Here is a 24,775-nt window from a genome sequence, read left to right on the forward strand (position 1 = left end):
AACTTGTTCCCACAGAATGACAGAATCCATGCTGTTCGTATCAGCGGGTCGTTCGTAAGTCAGGCGTTCGTAATTCAGAGACTACCTGTATATATTGTTTTCCTTTTGATGTTTGTTAACCCTTTATCAGCCAAATAAAGTAAAGGGTTTTTTTTAGCTGCAGGGCCAAATTTTTCCTGCCGCTGGGGAAGTGGGCCTTCCCCGGCCTTACTGGCTAGCAGGGTATGCAGAGCGGCGCAAGGAGCTTTTATAGCTAGCCGTCCGGACGGCTGGATCGGCTTCCTCTTCCTCCCCCGCGAAGGTGATGTAATCCCAACATGTCTTCTCAGTTCTGATCACATGACATGACATGTGATTGGGATCCAGGAGAGTGTGTCAGCGCTACAGCGCCACCCGGTGGTCAAAGTGGGGTGATGGAGTCTCTTCCATCTCTTCTATCACACCTCTTCCAGCGCTGTAACGCTGACATGGTCTCCTGGATCCCGATCACACGTCATATCATGTCATCAGGACCCAGAAGACCTGCCGGAGGTTCAGAGCCGCCGGTGGAGGAACAGAAGAAGCTGTCCGGAACAGGTAAATATAACTGCTTACTGCCACCCACTAAACTAAGCAACCAAACGAGATGTACCGGCAGAGGTTTAGCATGCATGGCAGCTATCAAGCAAAACATTTTGTTTGAAGCTGTGAATGGGTTAAAGAGAGTTTGAATCCAAAACAAAACCTTCTTTTTACTGGCCAGTCCTCTTCAGCAGTAAGATCATAGCTGATATGCCGCATCCTCATGGCAGAACAAGGTATTTATACCCCCCCAAATCCCGGGCAAAAATCCATGACTTTCCAGGTTGTGGATTTTGCTGCCTGGGGGAGGCAGAGCTTTGCGCTGCAGCTCTGCCTCTTATCCAGTCAATCTCCGCCGATCTCTGCCCCTCTCAGTGAAAGAAGACTGACTTCTGGGCGTATTTAACCATGAAAAAAAAAACACCCTAGAGGAGATAATATGTTTAAATACATCAGAGGGCAATATAAAAGCTTGGCAGATGATCTTTTAGTCCCTAGGCTTGTGCAAAGGACCAGGGGATATGACCTGCACATTTGAGAAAGGGATCTTTACAGAAAGAGTGAAATGTGGAATATATTACCACAGGAAGTAGTTATGGCAAATTCTATATCTATGTTTGAAGGGGGCTTATTTGCTCTCCTTGTGTTGAAAGACATCCATGGTTATAATAACTAGGGATTTCCCGGTGGTGTTGATCCACAGATTTTAGTTGATTGCCATCTGGAGTCAGGAAGGATTTTTTTTCCCTTTAGGGGCTAATTGGACCATGCCTTGTAAGGGCTTTTTTCCTCCCTCTGGATCAACAGGTATATGTAAGGGAGCCGGCTGGTGTTGAACTTTACTTTCTGGTTGAACTCAATGGGAATTTTCTTGGCACTTTATTTGATCTGAGGAGGTGGGCATATCCCCACGAAACGTGTTGCCAGTGCATATTGTAATTCATTGTTATATGAATTTGTCCTTGAGGTAAGCCACCTCGTTATTTCTTATTTTCGTTGTTCTTAACTCTGTTAACCGTGTGGCACTGCTCTGCCCAATAGTCGCCATGTGACGTGTGCTGCCCCACAGCGTTGTGCAGGGGGTTCAGGGAAGTAGCAGCTAGAAAACAAGTATAATGCTATATGTGCCATTTTTCTACAAGTACATGTTCTGGAGGCCAAGAAGAGATTAGTGAAAGTTTTACAATTAAAGTGTGGTTCCTAATTTGTCGTTACTCCTGTCCCCAGCATTTGACAGTGTTGAAAAATGTCTGCACAGGGATGATATGGAGTTCAGCAGGGCAAATTGAGAACCAGGGAGAAGGGAAGGGAACATTTGGAAATCCGTGGAGACATTTTTAACCTCCCTGCCGTTATAAAAAAATTGCTGCGCACGGCAGGGAGGGTGTTTTTTGGCATTATTATTTTTTTTTAGCATGTAGCTAGCCTAGCGCTAGCTACATGCTTCCCCCCTCCCTGCGGCGTCCCCCCGAATGCGCCGATCGCCGCCGGCGCATATACCCATCCGGAAATCCCGTTCTGAACGGGATTTCCAGGAGGGCTTCCCCCGTCGCCATGGCGACGGGCGCGATGACGTCACTGACGTCATCGACGTCGTGACGTCAGAGGGAGTCCCGAACCACCCCTCGACGCTGCCTGGCACTGATTGGCCAGGCAGCGCACGGGTCTCGGGGGGGGGGGGGGCACCCTCTGATGCGGCGGGTTGCGGCGAATCGGCGCGGAGCGGCGGCGATCGTAAGTTACACGCAGCTAGCACAGTGCTAGCTGCGTGTAACAAAAAAAAAATTATGCAAGAATCCTCCGCGGCAGGTTACCCCGAGCTGAGCTCGGGATAACCGGCAGGGAGGTTAAAGCTCCATTTTTCAAAAGTGTTCATCACACACTGCAGTTGGGTAACTATCAGTAGAAGAAGAGTATAATTAAGGAGGGATTGTCAGCCACAAAATTAAATTCCATTTTCCCACTTGTCTGTGTTTAATATGCAGCCTGTAACCTCACCCTGCATTGCAAGCACTCCAATCTATTCAGAGATGTTTCTGCTGTAATAAATCTTATCTCAGTCAGCTGGGCTCTATTTTTACCATTGCCAATGAGAAGGAAGCGTGTCATTGCCCCTCCCACATTCTTGCACCTCACTGATTGGCTGAGGGCAATTCAGTGAGCTGCTAAAATCTGATCAATGTTGTGCTCACTTGTTTACAAACCAAGCTAGCTATGACAGGGCAATTTCTTGGGGGGGGGGGGGGGGGGGGGGTTGTAAGGGAGGAAATGACATCAGAATTGGCTTCAGTCAGAGGGAATCAAGATGGAAAATGCCAGGAACAGAGTTCTCTTTATTTACTATATAAAATTCACTGACCTCAAAGCATGGACAGTACAATACATATGCACTGCTGCTTTAATATTATTATTATATAGCACCATCATCTTCATGGCGCTGTACAAAGAAAACAAAAACAAATGCAGAGGTTTTTAATACATTGATGCGACTGCCTCCCTTTTTGAGCCTGCTAGGAGCTTTCTCTGCACATACTGAGGGTAATGGGCTGTGATCTTAAAATGTAGATACATATAATAATGCACGTATGCTGTATTATTAATCAGGGCCCTATTTGAGGACCTTGTAAACTCACCAAACAGGAAGCACAATGCCCCCCCCCCCTTTTTTGCATCCCATTTCGATTGGACAATCACTGACCAATTTTACCACCTCATGTAGTAAATACAGGCTCTAAATACTATGGACAGATTGGGTAGGTAAGCTGTCATACATGGAAGTAGTAAAAATGGCCAATCAAAATTGGATGTGTATAAAAGGCTTAACAGGAACCCAAGGTGAGCGATATATATGGAGGCTGCCATATTTATTTCTTTTTAAACAATGCCAGTTGCCTGGCAGCTCTGCTGATCTCTTTGGCTGCAGTAGTCTCTGGATCACACCTGAAACAAGCATGCAGCTAATCTAGTCAGGCTTCAGTCAGAGAACCTCAGCTGCATGCTTGTTCAGGGGCTATGGCTAAAAGTACTAGAGATAGAGGCTCAGCAGGACAGCCAGGCAATGTGCATTTGTTTAAAAGGAAATCAATATGTCAGCCTCTATGTCTCTCTCCCCTCGGGTTCTCTTTACCTCTACCCCGACCACCCTTTGCATCTTCCTGGAGTTCCCCTTTAAAGGATGAGCCGTGCTGTGGAATCTTGAAACGGGAACAATCTGTTGAATTTGGACCACTCCGAGCCTCGGCTGGGAGACAGCATGCGAAAAATAAATATTCGCTCTGCAAAAGAAAAAAAAAAGCTGCTTTTTTTTCCAGGACATGCATCTAGCAGAAAGGCTGGCTGGGTTTCTGCTGTGTAAAGTTTTCTGTCCGGAGACAATCGTCCAAATTCCTCTGGCAAGGCGGAATGGACCCGTTATGTATATATGTCATTATCATTTTTTTTTTTATATTCTCGATCTTGTTGTTGTTGGTTGTTTGTTTAATAAGACATTTCCTCTCTTGGATAGTGGAAGTTGAATGGTAAGAGAGACTCAGTAATTTTCCTCCTCCTCCCCTCCCAGCCCTGCACTCTGGAACACTGTGAACTAAAAAAAAAATCTGAGTTAAAGCGTGAAGCTATTATCAGAATCATAGCCGGCCGCTCTCGGAGGGCGGCGAGTGTGGCTCGCAGCATCGTCGCCGGACGGAAACCGGAGCAACCGCCACGGTGAGTGGTGGGGAGCCACGGAATTCAGGTGTTGAGTGTGTTTGAGTTGGGTGTCTTTGCTGCTTCTCCCCCCCCCCACAGTCCACCACCCCTCTGTCCCCGGAGGTACGGGCAGGACAGAGATTTCATCTGCTGAGATAGCACATTCAGAAGCCTCCACGCTTGCTACACTCACATTGGCTTCCGTGTAACATGTGCCCAGTCTGAGTTGGGCGAGAGGGAGCCTGATGCCGCTGGTGGGTGTCGGATTTGGCATCATAAACAAGGTGCTGGTACAGAGAAGGAAGGGGTGGGGGAATTATGTGAATCCATCGCTTGGAGTTTTAAACTGGCAGACGTTCACGTCTCTTTCTGTTCCAAGCATTTTGCATTCTGCGGATCGCCCAGCCAAGAGAACGGAGGAAGGAAAAAAAAAAATCAACAACAGGGGAAGTATAGTAATTTCAAAGTCTTCCAGAAAGGCCAAAGTAACGGGTTAGCAAGGAATAATTAGGCCCGTTTACCCCTCCCAAATGGTTCCACCTATCCCCATGGCTCGTCCTACATTTAGTTTTGATTATTTTTGCATTTGTTTCTGAATGTTTTGGGTTTTTTTCCTACCTACCCTTTTTATTTTTGTTGCTTGTGTTGTTCATTATATTTTTGCTTTTTTGCGCTGTTCTCTGTCACTCTTCCGCATTGCCAAGTAACGGTCGGTCCCAGCGGGGCCCAGCTGACCGTAAACCTCGGATCTGTTACTTTTTGTCAATGTTTGTCCCGTTCAAAACTTTGTTGGTCGCCCTGCTGACATGCCTGCAGCATTCCTATGGGAAATTTAGGCAAAAGAAACTGAAAATATATGAATAGTTTCCGGGCGGTGTACGAAGCGCAGGGCCTGGTCCATGCCAAGGGGCAGTACAGGCCATGCTGTTGTTATTCCGCAGCCCTGTATATCATGGGATCTTTTTATTTACAGTAAATTCTGCTGCTTTTTGTGTAGGTCTCTCTCGACTGACACTCAATTGTGTTTCTCTTCGATAAATAGATTGAGAACTGTTTGCAAAAGATGTGGTTAAGAAAGAAATAAAGAATAATTGGTGTGAAAAACAATCGTACAAAATAAAAGTAAAAACAACAATTAAAATCTCTCCATCAAAACAAGAAAAATCTCTCCACTTCCCCCATACCCCCCCCCCCCCCCCCCCCATAAAAAATGGTAAAATCTTTCACATCACCCCGTCCCCCTAAATAAAAAAATAAATACCATAGATGTATATGTTAAATGTTGTTTGGAAAAAGAAAATCATAGATAGTGCCAATGGTGATAAGGGGGAATATAGAGAGGATATATAATATATTTATTTATTTATTTTCTTGTTTAACCGCTGAAAGACCAAAACAATTTTAGTACAAAAAATGTAACTGGTCATTACTTTTTTTTAAATTTATTATATTATAGATTTATTTTTTCCCATATAGGATACTTTCTGCGTACCGTAAAATTAGATACGCTTATGATTCCTTATATAGGAATATTTAAAGTGAAATAAGCATTATTTTTGCAAATGCCAATCAAAATAGCTGGATGAAAATTGGGGTGCTCAAAATAAAATTGCCCACACTTGTTTGCCTATAATTCAGCAATCTGGGTTGCTTAAAGCTATACAGTATGTTATATTACTTTATATTGCCATAAATGTTCCTAAATGTAATGTGGGTATATTATTAACCTTGGTCCGCAGGTATAACTGGTGATAACAATACATGAAGGCACATAAACACCCAGACCATATGACCAAGATGTGTTAGAACGTTAAAGAATAACTCTGAGCATATTTTTTTAACAAATAAAATGTATCTATATGTGGCAAAAAAAAGAGTGAAAACAGTGTTGTTCCTCTGCTTGTCTGTTTTTTTTTCTCTGCAGACCTTCCTGAGAACATAAATATGGTAACACATGCTGCTTTGGCAGTTGTAGCTGGAAGCTGCATTGTCCCTCCCAATAGCCCTGCTGCTAGTATAGTGTAGCAGATCTAAAATCATGTCTTTAGGCCAGGGCAATAAAAACAATTCTACGATATTGGAGAGCTTTACTTTAAAAAGGAAAAAAAAAACAGCAGAGGAACTGTACTGAAAATAAAATAATGAATTAAACGCTTTACAATTTTTATTTATAGGTTATTTAGTCAGTTTGCCCATTTTAAAATTTTACCTCTCCCGGATTTACTTTTTTGAAATGTATCACTGGTGATGACCTCTTAAGTTCTGCCAGGTGATCTGTACGGAATGTTTTTTACTGAGAGTTCTATGCACAGAGGGAGATACTGGTTGCTTGACAGTTCTAAAAAGCAGTTATTTCCCACAATGCAACGAGGTTCACAGGCAGGAAACAGTCAGGACCATGGTCATGACATCACACTGTGGGAGGGGTTTCACCACAATATCAGCCATACAAACCCACCTGATCTGTTAGAGAAAAGGTAAAGATTTCTCATGGGAAAGGGGGTATCCGCTACTGATTGGGATGACATTTGAAACTTGGTTAAAAGTTTTAAAGTGGACCGAATGAGGAAAGTGTCCGGTGTTTGAGAACCTTTCTACAATCTTGAAAGTTCCACTTTAAAGGTACTCTGAGCACCTCTCATGGGCATGCCTTTAAGCCAGACGACTTCCAACAAAGTCGCGCTATGACCCCTCTGGAGGAGCCTCTTGCAATGGCCCTGCGTGTCACTTCCTCTTCCTGCTTCATTCAGTGATGCACTTCTCTAACAGAGAAGACAGGGGTGACTCGGAAGTTATAACATAGCCAAGATGGCAGACGGGATTTTTAAATTGAAATCCAACAAAAACGATTTGGTGTAGAACGGCGATTAAGATTTGTAAACAATTATATTTGAATGAAAAGAAAGGGGCCCATATGCAAGTCACTTGTTCTCCTAAATTTTCTCCTAGGAGATCATTTTTCATCTTCTGCTTAAAATAACTTTTCAGCATTCTGCAATTGAAAAAGTACCAAAATGGAGGTGAAAAAGTACTGCCAATATTACTCTGAGTATTTTCTTGCTTGCTGGTGACTTAAAATATAGGTTTACTGTCTATAGACACAGGTACTTCTATATGTGTAAAAAGTGACATTCAGATCTCTCTTGAGCTCTTGAACACGGTGGGGGAGGGGCTAAATAATGAAAGATGTAACATTAAAGGGGAACTTCAGCCTAAACAAACATACTGTCATTAAGTTACATTAGTTATATTAATTAGAATAGATAGGTAATATAATCTCTTACCCACCCTGTTTTAAAAGAACAGGCAAATGTTTGTGATTCATGGGGGCTGCCATCTTTGTCATGGGGGCAGCCATCTTTTTGGTTGAAAGGAGGTGACAGGGAGCAGGAGACACAGTTCCAACTGTCCTGTGTCCTGATCACCCCTCCCAGCTGCACACACTAGGCTTCAAATATCAAATTCAAAATGTAAAAAAAAAAAAAATTGCACCAAAACAGCAGAACGAGAACAACAACATCAGAAATCCCATCATGTTTTGCACAGCGTTAGGGGAAAAAAGCCCGGGCAGTTTTCTTCTGTGCAGCTAAAAATGAGGCTTGTATAAGAGAAACAAAGTTCTGATGCTGTGAAACTGTTAAAGAAACACCAGGCCTTTTCAGTGCTGCTGAGTCGATTTTTAGTCCGGAGGTTTACTTTAAGACTCAATCTTTCTTCTGTAATTAGGACTAGTTACATACCTAGTAACCGTCCCCTCCTCTGGACACAGGCCGAAGGGGCAGCCTGGACTAATCAGTCAAACAATACAAGACATTCATTTACAATTGAACTGCCTCAAAGCTATGGGGAGGTGGAGAGTTATGTTTACCAAACATGTTAGGTGGCTGAGGGGTTGGAAGAAGGTTAGAGGGGTTTTGGAGAGTAAGCGGCACCTCGTGGGCGGGAGCGATTTAAGTAGTAAGGGTCACATGTGTTGTTATTTTTTAGCTATGCCCCTTCTCAGAACTACAGCTGTCAGCAGGTTTCCCTCAAAGCAAGCGTGTTCGTGTTTACCACAGTTAGTGAGTACCACAGTGGTAAACCCCCCTAGTGACCAGGCCATTTTACTGAAATGGGCCACTGCAGTTTAAAGAGAATCTGTATTGTTAAAATCGCTCAAAAGTAAACATACCAGTGCGTTAGGGGACATCTCCTATTACCCACTGTCACAATTTCGCCGCTCCTCGCCGCATTAAAAGTGGTTAAAAACAGTTTTAAAAAGTTTGTTTATAAACAAACAAAATGGCCACCAAAACAGGAAGTAGGTTGATGTACAGTATGTCCACACATAGAAAAATACATCCATACACAAGCAGGCTGTATACACCCTTCCTTTTGAATCTCAAGAGATCATTTGTGTTTTTCTTTCCCCCTGCAGTTCTCATGCACTGAAGTTTCAGGCTGCTCGTTTCTTCCTGCAAACAGCTTTGCCCTTGTTTGTAATTCCTCAGTATGTGAAAGCCCAGCCAGCTCAGAGAACTATTTATCCAGCTTGTAAAAGATAAGAGAGAAGAGAAAAGCTGCCCTAATCTAAATAATACACATAGAGGGGCCTGGAGGGGGGAGATGCATCACAGAACCACAACACTGAAGAACTTGGCAGCCTTCCAGACACAGGCCGACAAGTCTGACAGGGGAAAGATACAGTGATTTATTACAGTATAGTAGAAAGTGCTGCAGTAAGCCAGAACACATTAGAATAGCTTTTTAAACTTGTAGGATGATAAAAAACAGGATGCAATTTTTGTTACGGAGTCTCTTCAAGGCCTTGCTGCAGGGCCGCACAACACAGCACACCAGTTCCCCCCCCCCCCCCCTTTTCTCCCCACCACAAGAGCTTTCTATTGGTGGGGTCCGATCGCCCCTCCGATGCTTATTTATTTTTCCACAAATATTTATGTTCTTTTTTGTTTAATACATTTTTGTATTTTTATTTTATTTTTCCCACCCTCCCTCTCTCCCCCGGCCAGCCTATCACACCGATCGGCTGTGATAGGCTTCAATTTAAGAATTGCAATCAATTTTTCTGGCTGATTGTAGCATTTCAGAAATATGACTAATGTACCACACACGTATGTTCAATGTTTCCCCTATTATGATAAAAATGATTGGAAACTCTGAGAAAATTGCTAGGATGTGTATATTAATAATTGACAATCTAACACACACCATACAATCTTTAGAAAAATTGAAGAAAAATGTGCAGCATTCCGGATCGATATAAATCGAAAAAAAAAAAACAAAAACGGGAAATCCAATCAGATTTTTCAGTCGAATGAAAAAAAAAGCTTTCGATCTTTTTCAGGAGATGGATTAAATTTATAGAATTGCCGTAAAATCGGATCGTTTTATTGTATCGTGTGTGGCCACCTTTACGAAAGTTATTGAATGGCGCATGCGCAGGATCCTCTTGACCATGGCTGCTGTGCACAGCTTTCAGGAGTGTGACTGAATTGGGCGCACAAAGAGCACAGTGCATGCGCCCTTGCTCCAACTGGGCACACAACCAAGAGGCCGGCTAAGTTAAGGGGCCTCGGAGGTTATGGGGTCATGGAAGAAGGCAACAGCAGTCATTTAGGCACTGGAGAGAGCTGCTAATAGAATATCAGTAAAATGACCAGTATTCTACTATTGAGCAATAATTCCAATAGTAAAGTATCAGTCATTTTTTAAAATATGTTACTATTGCTAAACCTATCCCTACTCTCACATGAGCCCTCCTTCTACCGATGCCTAAGCTTAACCAACCCCCACGCTGCAATTTCTGCTTATATCATCACCGCCTTTGCCGCTATATACTCCGTCTTTTTAGCGAGCACATATAGAGCGCAAATTACCTCCTGGGCGCTGATGTAGCCGCAGTGAGCATTGCGGTGTATGTGGTGCCCATTTTACCATAGCGCCGCCAGCGCCCAAATGCCTTGCTCCACCACGTATGGTGTATTCATGTTCTTAGTTCAGGTACCCTTTAAAGCGGAATATAACCCTGCATTTCTTCTGTGCTCTAAAAGATTATTTACAGCATATTATATGCAACCAGCATTTTTATTTTACTAGACCAGCATTGGAAGGGTTACCTACAGAGTGCAGTGAAATCCGGATGCATCTGAAGTTGTAGATAATGTTATCTTGTGTTTACTTAAATGTATCAAGTGAGGAATGTGACACATTCTCTGACTGTGCAGAAGCAGCTGGAGACAGAGACACTGAAAGCATTTCTGCCTTCAATTCATAGTGAATAAAACCAGTTATGAATAAAATGCAAAGTCAGCTCACAAAGCAAAAAACTGTACTTTTGGGAACCTATAATTTCTCAATGAATAATAATACTTATGCACCAATGCAAATATGATAACCGTATGGCATATAAAAAGTAGGAAAACATGTTTTATTGAATATTATGTCAGGGTTTTATGCCGCTTTATTGCGAGTGTGAACATCTCACATCGCGTCCACTGCGTTCCGTCACAACAGACAATATCGATGCAATGCAATCCTTTTCCTAAGGTGCTTTTTATACTAAATGCAGTACAGCAGGTTCCGACAGAATAACGAAAGGCATGTTTTGCATTTACCGGGCAATGTGTGCAGTGCAGCAGCAGTGAAGCATAATTTCATTTTACTGTATGTTTCACTGTATAGTGACTTTTTGGCAGTGTGGCATTACGATGGTATCACTGCAGTGTGCGCAGTATAAAAAGACTCTTCAAACATTAACTTCCTTTTCTGCATTAGGGCTGGTGCACATCAAGAGCGGTTCTGAGCGGTTTTCAGAAACACTTGCAGTTTGAAAACCGCTTGGCTAATGTATTTCAATGGGATGGCGCACACCAGAGTCATTTGTTTTTTCCCCAAATGCTAACTCGGGTCCTGCAGCATTTCTGCTGATTTCTGAGGTGATTCAGTCTCAATCTTAAGTATAGGAAAGTGGAGAACTGCTCTGAAAAACGCTAGATCAGAGCGGTTTTGTTACAGAAGCTGTTCAGTTACAGCTTTACTGTAACAAAATGTAAAAAACGCTACACCAAAGCGCTCCAAAAATCACTAGGCATGATTAGAAGATCACCTTGCACTTGTCTAGAATCGCTCTGAAAAACCGCTTCAGAAACGCTAAGCATTTGCTGTTCCGCTAGCGGTTTTTGCTGTGCACTGGCCCCTACTGCTAGGAATAGACGGTTTGTTTCTGAGGTGGTTAGATGGTTCGATACATAATTTCCGACATGTCCGATCTCCCTTTCGATTCTTTTGCCTCTCGATTTCTTATAGAAGTGAACGGAAAAAGATGAGAAAAACGAGAGGAAGATAAGAATCAAGAGCTGAAATCGAGCAGCAAAAACGATCGAGAGCAGAAATGCACGGCAGAAACGAACCGTGTATTCCCAGCATTAGAGTCTTTTGATTGGCTGTAAGTTTACAAATCCAGTTTGGTGTCACAGTGTTGCCTCCGCACCAGCAGCTCAATGAAATAATTTCTTATTTGTGACACAAGAGGGAAGAGGCGTCCCTTTGCCCGGTTGGGTCAGTGACATCGGACAGGTGCTGCTGATAGCCTGACCAGCCGGGGATCCTGACCCCGGGACGTTACACAAGATCTTCCCCTAGGAGGTGGGCCGATGCAGGAACTGTGCTGGAGAGTTTCTCGAGTTTATAAGGACAGGATGTCATGAGTCACACTCTACGAATTTACTAACATTGTAACATTGTGCTGAGTCACACCCTCTATAGAGCAATGATGGGGGAGAGGGAAAGGGGGACACTCAGTGCATTCAGGATCCCATTCTCTGCTCAAGCAGGACTAAATAATGTCGTGCTCATCATACAACTGTGCACCATAGCTCCCAGCTGTCTTTGTCCCTCTTTCAGGACTGATGCGCAGATCTATGTAAATAGATGTTTTTTTCCCTACTAAAAAATGTATTTAAAGAGCAGCTATAACGTAGGATTCAACGTCATCCCAATCAGTAGCCGATACCCCCTTTCCCAGGAGAAAATGTTACATTTTCTTGAATAGATCATCAGAGGGGGTCTGTATGGCTGGTATTGTGGTGGAACCCCTCGCACAGTGTGATGTCATGACCATGGTCCTGACAGTTTCCTGTCTGTGAACAGTGTTGCATTGTGGGAAATAACGGCCTTTTCCAACTGCCAAGCAACCAGTATCTCCCTCTGTGCATATGTATATCTATTAAAAAAAATAGCTTTCAGGGCATCGCCGTGTTAGGCGGTGGTGTTATAGATAATGACAGTCTGTGCTGGGTTTTTTTCCTTGCCTGCCAGTAGTAAAGATGATGACCTGCAGGCTGATTGTGGATAAAACAATATGAACTAATTATATAGCGAATATGAATCACTTCTTGATCTTCTATTTTTTAACTTCTCACTTTGCAAGGTATGGATTAATTTTTCCCCCTTTGGGCTAAAGTTCCTCTTTATCTAACTCTAGATGTTATTCCCATCTTTAAACTGTATAAATATCTTATTTTCAAATGTCAATATGAAGGAAAACTAGCGAACATATAAAGTACCAGTGTGGTTTGACTTGCAAAACGATGTACTCTGCTTATGAACTTTTTGCGTTGGAGGTGTGGCTAGGGGTGTGACAATGACCTGATTAGAGGTGTGGCAGGGGGCATGTCCTAAAGGTATTCCTTTTTCTTATTTAAAAAATTTGGGTGGTAGGAGATACTATTTTCTAGTGCAGATGCTTGTGTGTAGCTGGATTCATAAGATCGTGCGGAGCTGGATTCATAAGCTCGTGTGTAGCTGGACTGATAAGCTCGTGTGTAGCTGGATTCATAAGCTGGTGTGTAGCTGGACTCGTAAGCTCGTGTGGAGCTGGACTCATAAGCTCATGTGGAGCTGGACTCATAAGCTCGTGTGGAGCTGGACTCATATGCTCGTGTGTAGCTGAACTCATAAGCTTGTGTGGAGCTGGATTCATAAACTTGTGTGGAGCTGGACTCATAAGCTTGTGTGGAGCTAGATTCATAAGCTTGTGTGGAGCTGGATTCATAAGCTTGTGTGGAGCTGGACTCATAAGCTCGTGTGTAGCTGAACTCATAAGCTTGTGTGTAGCTGGACTCATAAGGTCGTGTGTAGCTGGACTCATAAGGTCGTGTGTAGCTGGACTCATAAGCTGGTGTGTAGCTGGACTCATAAGCTGGTGTGTAGCTGGACTCATAAGCTGGTGTGTAGCTGGACTCATAAGATCGTGTGTAGCTGGACTCATAAGCTGGTGTGTAGCTGGACTCATAAGCTGGTGTGTAGCTGGACTCATAAGCTGGTGTGTAGCTGGACTCATAAGCTGGTGTGTAGCTGGACTCATAAGCTCATGTGGAGCTGGACTCATAAGCTTGTGTGGAGCTGGACTCATAAGCTGGTGTGTAGCTGGACTCATAAGCTTGTGTGGAGCTGGACTCATAAGCTGGTGTGTAGCTGGACTCATAAGCTTGTGTGGAGCTGGACTCATAAGCTGGTGTGTAGCTGGACTCATATACTCGTGTGTAGCTGGACTCATAAGCTGGTGTGTAGCTGGACTCATAAGCTGGTGTGTAGCTGGACTCATAAGCTCATGTGGAGCTGGACTCATAGGTTCGTGTGAAGCTTGACTCATAAGATCGTGTGTAGCTGGACTCATAAGATCGTGTGTAGCTGGACTCATATGCTCGTGTGTAGCTGAACTCTTAAGCTTGTGTGGAGCTGGACTCATAAGCTTGTGTGGAGCTGGATTCATAAGCTTGTGTGTAGCTGGACTCATAAGCTCGTGTGTAGCTGGACTCATAAGATCGTGTGTAGCTGGACTCATATGCTCGTGTGTAGCTGGACTCATAAGATCGTGTGTAGCTGGACTCATAAGCTCGTGTGTAGCTGGACTCATAAGCTGGTGTGTAGCTGGACTCATAAGCTCGTGTGTAGCTGGACTCATAAGCTCGTGTGTAGCTGGACTCATAAGCTGGTGTGTAGCTGGACTCATAAGCTCGTGTGTATCTGGACTCATAAGCTGGTGTGTAGCTGGACTCATAAGGTGGTGTGTAGCTAGACTCATAAGCTCTGTGTATCTGGACTCATAAGCTGGTGTGTAGCTGGACTCATAAGCTGGTGTGTAGCTGGACTCATAAGCTGGTGTGTATCTGGACTCATAAGCTGGTGTGTAGCTGGACTCATAAGCTCGTGTGTAGCTGGACTCATAAGATCGTGTGTAGCTGGACTCATAAGGTCGTGTGTAGCTGGACTCATATGTTTGTGTGTAGCTGAACTCATAAGCTTGTGTGGAGCTGGATTCATAAGCTTGTGTGGAGCTGGACTCATAAGCTGTTGTGTAGCTGGACTCATAAGCTCGTGTGTAGCTGGACTCATAAGCTCGTGTGTAGCTGGACTCATAAGCTCGTGTGTAGCTGGACTCGTAAGCTCGTGTGTAGCTGGACTCGTAAGCTTGTGTGTAGCTGGACTCGTAAGTTTGTGTGTAGCTGGGCTCGTAAGTTTGTGTGTAGCTGGACTTATAAGCTTGTGTGTAGCTGGACTCATGAACTCGTGTGTAGCTGGACTTATAAGCTCGTGTGTAGCTGGACTTATAAGCTCGTGTGTAGCTGGACTCATAAGGTCGTGTGTAGCTGGACTCATAAGGTCGTGTGTAGCTGGACTTATAAGCTCGTGTGTAGCTGGACTCATAAGGTCGTGTGTAGCTGGACTCATGAGCTTGTGTGGAGCTGGACTCATATGCTCGTGTGTAGCTGGACTCATGAGCTCGTGTGTAGCTGGACTCATAAGCTCGTGTGTAGCTGGACTCATAAGGTCGTGTGTAGCTGGACTTATAAGCTCGTGTGTAGCTGGACTCATAAGGTCGTGTGTAGCTGGACTCATGAGCTCGTGTGGAGCTGGACTCATATGCTCGTGTGTAGCTGGACTCATGAGCTCGTGTGTAGCTGGACTCATAAGCTCGTGTGTAGCTGGACTCATAAGCTCGTGTGGAGCTGGACTCATAAGCTCGTGTGGAGCTGGACTCATAAGCTCGTGTGGAGCTGGACTCATAAGCTCGTGTGGAGCTGGACTCATAAGCTCGTGTGGAGCTGGACTCATAAGCTCGTGTGGAGCTGGACTCATATGCTCGCTTGTAGCTGGACTCATAAGCTGGTGTGTAGCTGGACTCATAAGCTTGTGTGTAGCTGGACTCATAAGCTTGTGTGTAGCTGGACTCATAAACTCGTGTGTAGCTGGACTTATAAGCTCGTGTGTAGCTGGACTCATGAGCTCGTGTGTAGCTGGACTCATAAGCTGGTGTGTAGCTGGACTCATAAGCTGGTGTGTAGCTGGACTCATAAGCTGGTATGTAGCTGGACTCATAAGCTCGTGTGTAGCTGGACTCATAAGCTCGTGTGGAGCTGGATTCATAAGCTCGTGTGTAGCTGGACTCATACGCTCGTGTGTAGCTGGACTTATAAGATCGTGTGTAGCTGGACTCATAAGCTCGTGTGTAGCTGGACTCATAAGCTCTTGTGAAGCTGGACTCATAGGCTTGTGTATAGCTGGACTCATAAGCTTGTGTGTAGCTGGACTCATAAGCTCGTGTGGAGCTGGATTCATAAGCTCGTGTGGAGCTGGATTCATAAGCTCGTGTGTAGCTGGACTCATACGCTCGTGTGGAGCTGGACTCATTAGCTTGTGTGGAGCTGGACTCATAAGCTTGTGTGTAGCTGGATTCATAAGCTCGTGTGGAGCTGGACTCATAAGCTTGTGTGGAGCTGGACTCATAAGCTCGTGTGGAGCTGGACTCATAAGCTTGTGTGTAGCTGGATTCATAAGCTTCTGTATAGCTGGACTCATACGCTCGTGTGAAGCTGGACTCATAAGCTCTTGTGAAGCTGGACTCATAGGCTTGTGTATAGCTGGACTCATAAGCTTGTGTGTAGCTGGACTCATAAGCATATGTGAAGCTGGACTCATATGCTCGTGTGTATCTGGACTACTAGAGATGCATGTGATCAGTTTGATCAGGTAATGGATTTTCTAGTGCCGCGATTTACTGACGGTGTTTCTGTAAATGGTCAATGAGATTCTCACAATATTATCTTGCATGCAAATGTAGTGCACAGAGTATGCAGCTTGGAGATGAGCCAAGCAGGAACTGCATGGAATTTGCATTAAATTTGCATGTAAGACTGAATAATGAAGCATCTCATAGACCATGTCACGTCACGATGTTGTGGCAGTTTTGTTTCCTGTGGAGGCTGAAGCAGGAAGTGAGCACAGCCAATGAGGGCTTTACAAACCCGACATCTGATTGTGTGCTTCTCCGTGAGTTCTGCTACACATGAGTAACTCGTTTCTAAACATTTGTAGTAGATAAGATGAACCTTGAAGTGACACTTAAGTGAAAAAAAACGTATCATGAAATGATTTCTATGTGTAGTACTGATCATTAGTAGAACATTAGTAGCAAAGAAAATAGTCTCATATTAATTTTTTTTTATATATAGCTTTTCTTTATAACATTGTATAGTTCTGTCATATTTGCAATTACAAGCCACACTGTTTTTTTTTAACTATAGAACAAGCAGAGCTAATGACCCTTTTAACTTTCCTGCAGTAAAAATCTTATCTAAACTGTCTCTGACTGTTTCATTAATGTATAGGTGCTTCAGAAAACAGGACTGTCTTCAACCCAAATTGGGTCAGGGAGCTCAGAGTAGCTCTTTTGTATAGATAACAACTGAAGTTTCTTAAAGTGAACCTCCGGACTAAAAATCTACTCAGCAGAACTGAAAAGGCTTGGTGTTTCTTTAACAGTTTCAAAGCATCAGAACTTTGTTTTTCTTACAAAGCATCATTTTTAGCTGCACAGAAGCTAAGCTCCACCCCATCAAAGAAATCTGCCCAGGCATTTTTCCCTGATGCTATGCAAAGCATGATGGGATTTGCTATGTTGTTATTCATGTTGCCTAGCAACTGGGAGGGGTGATCAGCACACAGGACAGTTGGAACTGTGTCTCATGTTCCCTGTCACCTCCTTTCAACCAAAAAGATGGCTGCCATCATGAAATCAAACATTTTCCTGTTCTTTTAAAACAGGATGGGTAAGAGATTATATTACCTATCTATTTTAATTAACATAACTAATGTAACTTAATGACAGTATGTTTGTTTAGGCTGAAGTTCCTCGTTAACTTTTCCTGTTCTGGAAACAATATTAGATTCCTATCTGTGCTGCTAATGTTGTATTTCTTATCTGTACGACACATAGAAGTCATTACATTATACGTTTTTTTTTTTCACTTCAGATACCCTTTAAGAATAAAAAAACACAGAGACACTGGGTGCTGGGATAGTATAGTATGTTCTGAGGATATAGTGATCAAATTAATAGGAAATGTGGTTCTCACAGAGATAAGTTGCAAGATAAGCGCCGGATGCTAGTTGATTATCTTCGCCCACCACAGTTATTGGCCTGATGAAGTCAGTTGGATCTCACGAAACGCGTTGCCTTGTGCTAAATTAACTATTTTTCTAACTGTACCATAAGTGGTGTCGTAAATGAGGTAAGCCAACTCATTTTTGTTTTTAATCCTTCAATTATTATTTTTTTAGGGCGTCTCCACACCCTGTGTAGTTTTTAAACACACAAATTGGTATGACCAGTGTAGCTAGTTGTTTTTTGTGACTGTTTCATTCGTTTTCTAAAGCAATGTAATACTGGCTAATGAGCTGTTGGTGTCAGTGTGGCTGCTGAGAATTTAGAGGAAACTCTGGTCTCTTTGAGGGTTTCTTATGAGTTTGTTTGTTTTTTAAGATATGTATAATCAACTTGTAAGGGTGTGCATGCCCAGTATGTACTGTATATGCTGTTACTCTTCCTGTATTGATAGTAAACTAGCTGCAGTGTGTGATGATCTCTGCTACCTCCAGTATGTACATTATAAGCTGTTACTCTGTGCCTGTACTGATAGTAAACTAGCTGCAGTGTGTGCTGATCTCTGCTACCCCCAGTATGTACAGTATAAGCTGTTACTCTGTGCCTGTACTGATAGTAATATAGCTGCAGTGTGTGCTGAGCTCTGCTAACTCCAGTGTGTACAGTATAAGCTGTTACTCTGTGCCTGTACTGATAGTAAACTAGCTGCAGTGTGTGCTGATCTCTGCTGCCTCCAGTATGTACAGTATAAGCTGTTACTCTGTGCCTGCACTGATAGTATCTAGCTGCAGTGTGTGCTGGTCTCTGCTACTCCCAGTATGTACAGTATAAGCTGTTACTCTGTGCCTGTACTGATAGTAAACTAGCTGCAGCGTGTGCTGATCTCTGCTACCTCCAGTATGTACAGTATAATCTGTTTCTCTGTGCCTGTACTGATAGTAAACTAGCTGTAGTGTGTGCTGGTCTCTGCTACTCCCAGTATGTACAGTATAAGCTGTTACTCTGTGCCTGTACTGATAGTAAACTAGCTGCAGTGTGTGCTGGTCTCTGCTACTCCCAGTATGGACAGTATAAGCTGTTACTCTGTGCCTGTACTGATAGTAAACTAGCTGCAGCGTGTGCTGATCTCTGCTACCTCCAGTATGTACAGTATAATCTGTTACTCTGTGCCTGTACTGATAGTAAACTAGCTGCAGCATGTGCTTATCTCTGCCACCTCCAGTATGTACAGTATAAACTGTTACCCTGTGCTTGTACTGATAGTAATCTAGCTGCAGTGTGTGCTGATCTCTGCTACCTTCAGTATGTACAGTATAATCAGTTGCTCCCTGCCTATACTGATAGTTAACTAGCTGCAGTGTGTGCTGATCTCTGCTACTTTCAGTATATACAGTATAATCAGTTTTTCCCTGCCTACCTGCAGTATGTACAGTATAAGCAGTTTCTTCCTGCCTATACTGATAGTAAACTAGCTGCAGCGTGTGCTGATCTCTGCTACCTCCAGTATGTACAGTATAAACTGTTACTCTGTGCTTGTACTGATAGTAATCTAGCTGCAGTGTGTGCTGATCTCTGCTACCTTCAGTATGTACAGTATAATCAGTTGCTCCCTGCCTATACTGATAGTTAACTAGCTGCAGTGTGTGCTGATCTCTGTTACTTTCAGTATATACAGTATAATCAGTTTTTCCCTGCCTATACTGATAGTAATCTAGCTGCAGTGTGTGCTGATCTCTGCCACCTCCAGTATGTACAGTATGATCAGTTTCTTCCTGCCTATACTGATAGTAAACTAGCTGCAGCGTGTGCTGATCTCTGCCACCTCCAGTATGTACAGTATAAGCAGTTTCTCCCTGCCTATACTGATAGTAAACTAGCTGCAGCGTGTGCTGATCTCTGCTACCTCCAGTATGAACAGTATAAGCTGTTACTCTGTGCCTATACTGATAGTAAACTAGCTGCATTGTGTGCTGATCTCTGCCACCTCCAGTATGTACAGTATAAGCAGTTTCTCCCTGCCTATACTGATAGTAAACTAGCTGCAGCATGTGCTGATCTCTGCTACCTCCAGTATGTACAGTATTAGCTGTTACTCTGTGCCTATACTGATAGTAAACTAGCTGCAGCGTGTGCTGATCTCTGCCACCTCCAGTATATACAGTATAAGCAGTTTCTTCCTGCCTATACTGATAGTAAACTAGCTGCAGCGTGTGCTGATCTCTGCTACCTCCAGTATGTACAGTATTAGCTGTTACTCTGTGCCTATACTGATAATAAACTAGCTGCAGCGTGTGCTGATCTCTGCCACCTCCAGTATGTACAGTATAAGCTGTTACTCTGTGCCTATAATGATAATAAACTAGCTGCAGCGTGTGCTGATCTCTGCTATCCCCAGTATGTACAGTAGAAGCTGTTACTCTGTGCCTGTACTGACAGTAAACTAGCTGCAGCGTGTGCTGATCTCTGCCACCTCCAGTATGTACAGTATAAGCTGTTACTCTGTGCCTATACTGATAATAAACTAGCTGCAGCGTGTGCTGATCTCTGCCACCTCCAGTATGTACAGTATAAGCAGTTTCTCCCTGCCTATACTGATAGTAAACTAGCTGCTGTGCATACTGGTCTCTGCTACCGCCTGATTGTGATTCCAGGTATTTATTATTCATTTTTTTATCAAAGGGTGTTATTAGCAACAGTGACATCTACAGGCTGTAGTGAGGTATTGCACAGCATGGAATCTGTGTCAGCAATTCTAAAAAGAGTTACATTACAGAACACCCAATTATAGTCATGGTGATCCAGAACAACCAGGGCTGTACCAGGGACCAAAAGAGACTGAAAAATCTCCCGCTAATGCTAAATATCATTTTACCTTCTCAGTACCCATGTTCAGCTTTATGTGAGCAAGATGGTGTCTCTATAATACACTTCTGTTTAAAGTGAACCCAAGGTGAGAGACCTATGGAGGCTGCCATCTTTATTTCCTTTTATTTCCTTTTAAACAATACCAGTTGCCTGGCTATGCTGCTGATCTTTCTCTTCAGTAGGGTCTAAATCACACACCTGAAACAAGCATGTTGTTAAACTTGTCAGATTTGTCATAGACTTCTGATCTGCATGCTTGTTCAGGGTCTATGGCTTACAGTATTAGAGGCAGAGGATCAGCAGGACAGCCAGGCAATCTGCATTATTTAAAAGGAAATAAACATGTCAGCCTCCATATCCCTCTCACCTCGGCTTCCCTTTAAAGTTAACCAGATATGGTTCACTAGGTTTATTTATACTTACCCGGGGCTTCCTCGAGCCCCATGAGCAGCGCCAAGTCCCTTCGCCGTCCTCCTCGGCCCCTTCGTTAAGCCGCTATAACTCCAGGTAGTGTGGGCAGTCGTGGCCTTCTGCGCATGCACTGCTCAGCCGCGTGTGCGCCCCTCATCACGCTCCCGTCCCCTGGAGAGCTCTGTGCCTGTGTAATAGTACTGCAGAAGGCTGCAAGGGCTGTGAATGCGGCATGCGCATGTGTGGCTGAGCCGCGCATGCGCAGAAGACCTGGACTGGCGGCGACTGACCGGATTACCGGCAGTTGTAGCGCCAAATCGGAGGGTGCCGAGGAGGACGGCGATGGACTCTGTGCTGCTCAGGGGCTGGAGGAAGCTCTGGGTAAGTATAAATTGAGCCTAGTGTACCATCTCTGGTTCACTTTAATGAAGGAATATTCAGACCTTTGCTTTACTCGCCTCCACAATCACTCTGCTGAGAAAAGGAGAAATTTGTTTTTATTAATTTTATTTTTTATTCAAACGCTGTTTGTGACGCATTTGAGAAAACCAGGAAATAATTTCATAGTGGATGTATAAATTATTTAAATGATAATGCATGTATGATTGGAATGTAAAAACATATTAATGCAACATAAATTATGTAGATTAACACAAGGAAAGGTGATGGCAAAAAGCTGTGTGTGTGTCTCTCTGTGTGTGTGTGTGGGTCTGTGTGTGTGCTTGTGTGCGTGTGTACGGTTTGTAGTGTGTGTGTAGTGTGTGTAGCGTGTGTGTGTGTGTATATTGTGTGGTGTGTGTGTGTAGTGTGTGGGTCTCTGTGTGTGTGCTTGTGTGCGTGTGTACGGTTTGTAGTGTGTGTGTAGTGTGTGTAGCGTGTGTATGTGTATTGTGTGGTGTGTGTGTGTAGTGTGTGGGTCTCTGTGTGTGTACAGTGTGTGTGTGTGTGTACAGTGTGTGTGTGTGTACAGTGTGTGTAGTGTGTGTGTGTGTGTGTGTGTGTGTGTGTGTGTGTGTGTGTGTGTGTGTGTACAGTGTGTGTGTGTATTGTGTGGTGTGTGTGTGTGTGTGTAGTGTGTGGGTCTCTGTGTGTGTACAGTGTGTGTACAGTGTGTGTGTACAGTGTGTGTAGTGTGTGTGTGTGTGTGTGTGTGTGTAGTGTGTGTGTGTGTGTGTGTGTGTGTGTGTGTACACAGTGTGTGTGTGTGTGTGTGTGTGTAGTGTGTGCGTGTGTGTGGGTCTGTGTGTGTAGTGTGGTGTGTGTGTGTGTAGTGTGTGTGTAGTGTGTGTACAGTGTGTGTGTTTAGTGTGTGTACAGTGTGTGTGTGGTGTGTGCGTGCGTGTGTGTGTGTAGTGTGTGTGTGTGTACTGTGTGTGTGTGGTGTGTGTGTGTACAGTGTGTGTGTGTGTGCGTGGGTCTGTGTGTGTGTAGTGTGGTGTGTGTGTGTAGTGTGTGTGTGTGTACAGTGTGTGTGTAGTGTGTGGGTCTGTGTGTGTGTGTGTAGTGTGGTGTGTAGTGTGTGTACAATGTGTGTGTGTAGTGTGTGTACAGTGTATGTGTGGTGTGTGAGTGTGTGTGTGTGTAGTGTGTGTGTGTGTGTACAGTGTGTGTGTAGTGTGTGTGTGTACAGTGTGTGTGTGTGTGTGTGTGTGTGTGTCTGTGTGTGTGTGTGTGTGTGTGTGTGTGTGTGTGTGTGTGTGTAGTGTGGTGTGTGTGTGTGTGTGTAGTGTGTGTGTGTGTGTACAGTGTGTGTGTAGTGTGTGGGTCTGTGTGTGTGTGTAGTGTGGTGTGTGTGTGTACAGTGTGTGTGTAGTGTGTGTGTAGTGTGTGTGTGTGTGGGGGGGTCTGTGTGTGTGTGTGTACAGTGTGTGTGTGTAGTGTGTGTGTACAGTGTGTGTGTGTAGTGTGTGTGTAGTGTGTGTACAGTGTGGTGTGTGCGTGTGTGTGTGTGTAGTGTGTGTGTGTGTGTGTACAGTGTGTGTGTAGTGTGTGTGTGTGTGTGTATGTGTGTGTGTGTGTGTAGTGTGGTGTGTATGTGTGTGTGTACAGTGTGTGTGTGTAGTGTGGTGTGTGTGTGTACAGTGTGTGTGTGTGTGTGTGTGTGTGTGTGTGTGTGTGTGTGTGTGTGTGTGTGTGTGTGTGTGTGTGGTGTGTGTGTGTGTTGCCCTCGTACTACATGGAGGTGGTAAAATTGGTTAGTGATTGGCCAATCATAATTGAAAGTGTGTGCCAAGCCTTATTTGGGGCTTGCTTAAAATGAAGGAGATCTTACAGTAAAGGTCTTTACACACATCAGAGATTTTTATCTTGCCTACACAGTCTATTTATAGTATTCACAATCTATTGGCTCTGATACTACATGGCAGTGGTAAAATTGGCCAGTCTCCTGCAGGTTAAAATTGGATGTGTGTACTGAGCCGAACGGATACACTGTCTGTAGTATGTGTGACGGGCGGCACCCTTGTTCAGGTTCTGTGCTTGTGGGAGGGGTCTGGGGGTGAATATGTCATTTTTCTCCGTACAGCATCTGTAAAGGTCGTGCAGGTGGGGACTCCTGCAACGGGGTCAACAAAAACATTGAAAACAGATCCCTTAGATAACACAGGATCCGTGGTCATCCCAGTTGGTCTCTGTTGTGGAAAGCGGTCTGATTTGCAGTCCCTTGTGAACCTAGTCTTAAAAAACGTGTGTAGTGTCTCTCCTTTTCTGTTTATGTTTCATATCTTACATTGTCTCTCCTGGGGGTAAATTCGCTTAAAAAATGTTAATCATATCTGAAGAAAAAATAAACTTATGATATAATGAATTGTATGTGCAGAATGGATGAGGTATAGAACATTAGTAGCAAAGAAAAAAGTCTCATATCTTTATTTTCAGTTATATGGTTTTATTTATACCATTGCATCAGATTGTCACAGTTGCAGTTTAGAAAAAACACACTGTGTTTTAAGCTATAAAACAAGGCAGAAGTAATGACCCTTTGAACTTTCCTGCAGTAAAACCTTATCTCGAGCTGTCTCTCACTGTTTCCTGGCTGTTTAAGCTCTTCAGAAAACAGGCCTGCGTTCCACCAAGTTGGTCTAATAGCTCAGAGAAGCTCTTTAGCACAGATAACAACTCAAGTTTTTTTTAACTCTTCCAGTACTGGAAAACAACATGAGACTCTTTTCTTAGCTACAAATATTCTATTTATTATTCGTACTACACATCAAATTCATTATCTTATAAGTTTATTTCTGCTACAGATTTGCTTTAACATGTGTAGAGAATTAATGTTAAGATAACCAGGACTTTCGCAATTTGCATGACCTGTTACAGTATATACTCACATATAAACCGATCCGCTTATAAGCCGAAATACCCACTTTTCCCTCAGAAACCAGGAAAATGTGATTGACTCGCTTATAAGCCCCTTCTCCAATATAGCCCCCTCCCCATAGCTAGATGTGCCCCAAGTATGATACAGCTGTGTCTCAAGACGGCACTAGATGGCATCATAGATATGAGACAGTGATTGCCACACAGGAGGAAAACCCAGATCATTGCACCGCTGACACGCTGTTTGCACGCTCCGCTCCACAAGCCAGGGGACACAGGTATCTTGAGCACCATGTTGCATCATGTACACCATGTTGCAGGGGATGGGGGCGTCGAACAGAGCAGGGAGCCAGCTGGTAAGAGATCACCAGTGCCTGATCCTTACACTCCTTTGCCAGTAACGCAACCCGCTCCAACATCCGTTCTGCACCACTGACTCACATATAAGCTGAGGGGGTAACATTTCAGCACTTTTTTTGTGCTAAAAAA

At 43.8% G+C, this 24,775-nt stretch overlaps 1 protein-coding gene across 10 annotated transcripts in view; it reads left to right on the forward strand.

Annotated features, from left to right (window-relative positions):
• Window positions 1–24,775, forward strand: part of ZBTB20 (zinc finger and BTB domain containing 20) — a 1,072,531-nt gene that overhangs the window by 794,233 nt on the left and 253,523 nt on the right. Inside the window, exon 1 of one of the 10 annotated variants that reach the window (XM_068270874.1) lies at window positions 4,212–4,266. The exons of the other annotated variants lie outside the window; for them this stretch is intronic. The gene's annotated coding sequence lies outside the window, so the exon portion shown is untranslated. Of the gene's footprint in view, window positions 1–4,211; window positions 4,267–24,775 lie in introns of those variants that run through there. 10 annotated transcript variants of the gene reach the window in all.

The sequence above is a fragment of the Hyperolius riggenbachi genome, chromosome 2 (assembly GCF_040937935.1).
Source record: "Hyperolius riggenbachi isolate aHypRig1 chromosome 2, aHypRig1.pri, whole genome shotgun sequence".
NCBI classification, from domain to species: Eukaryota; Metazoa; Chordata; class Amphibia; order Anura; family Hyperoliidae; genus Hyperolius; species Hyperolius riggenbachi.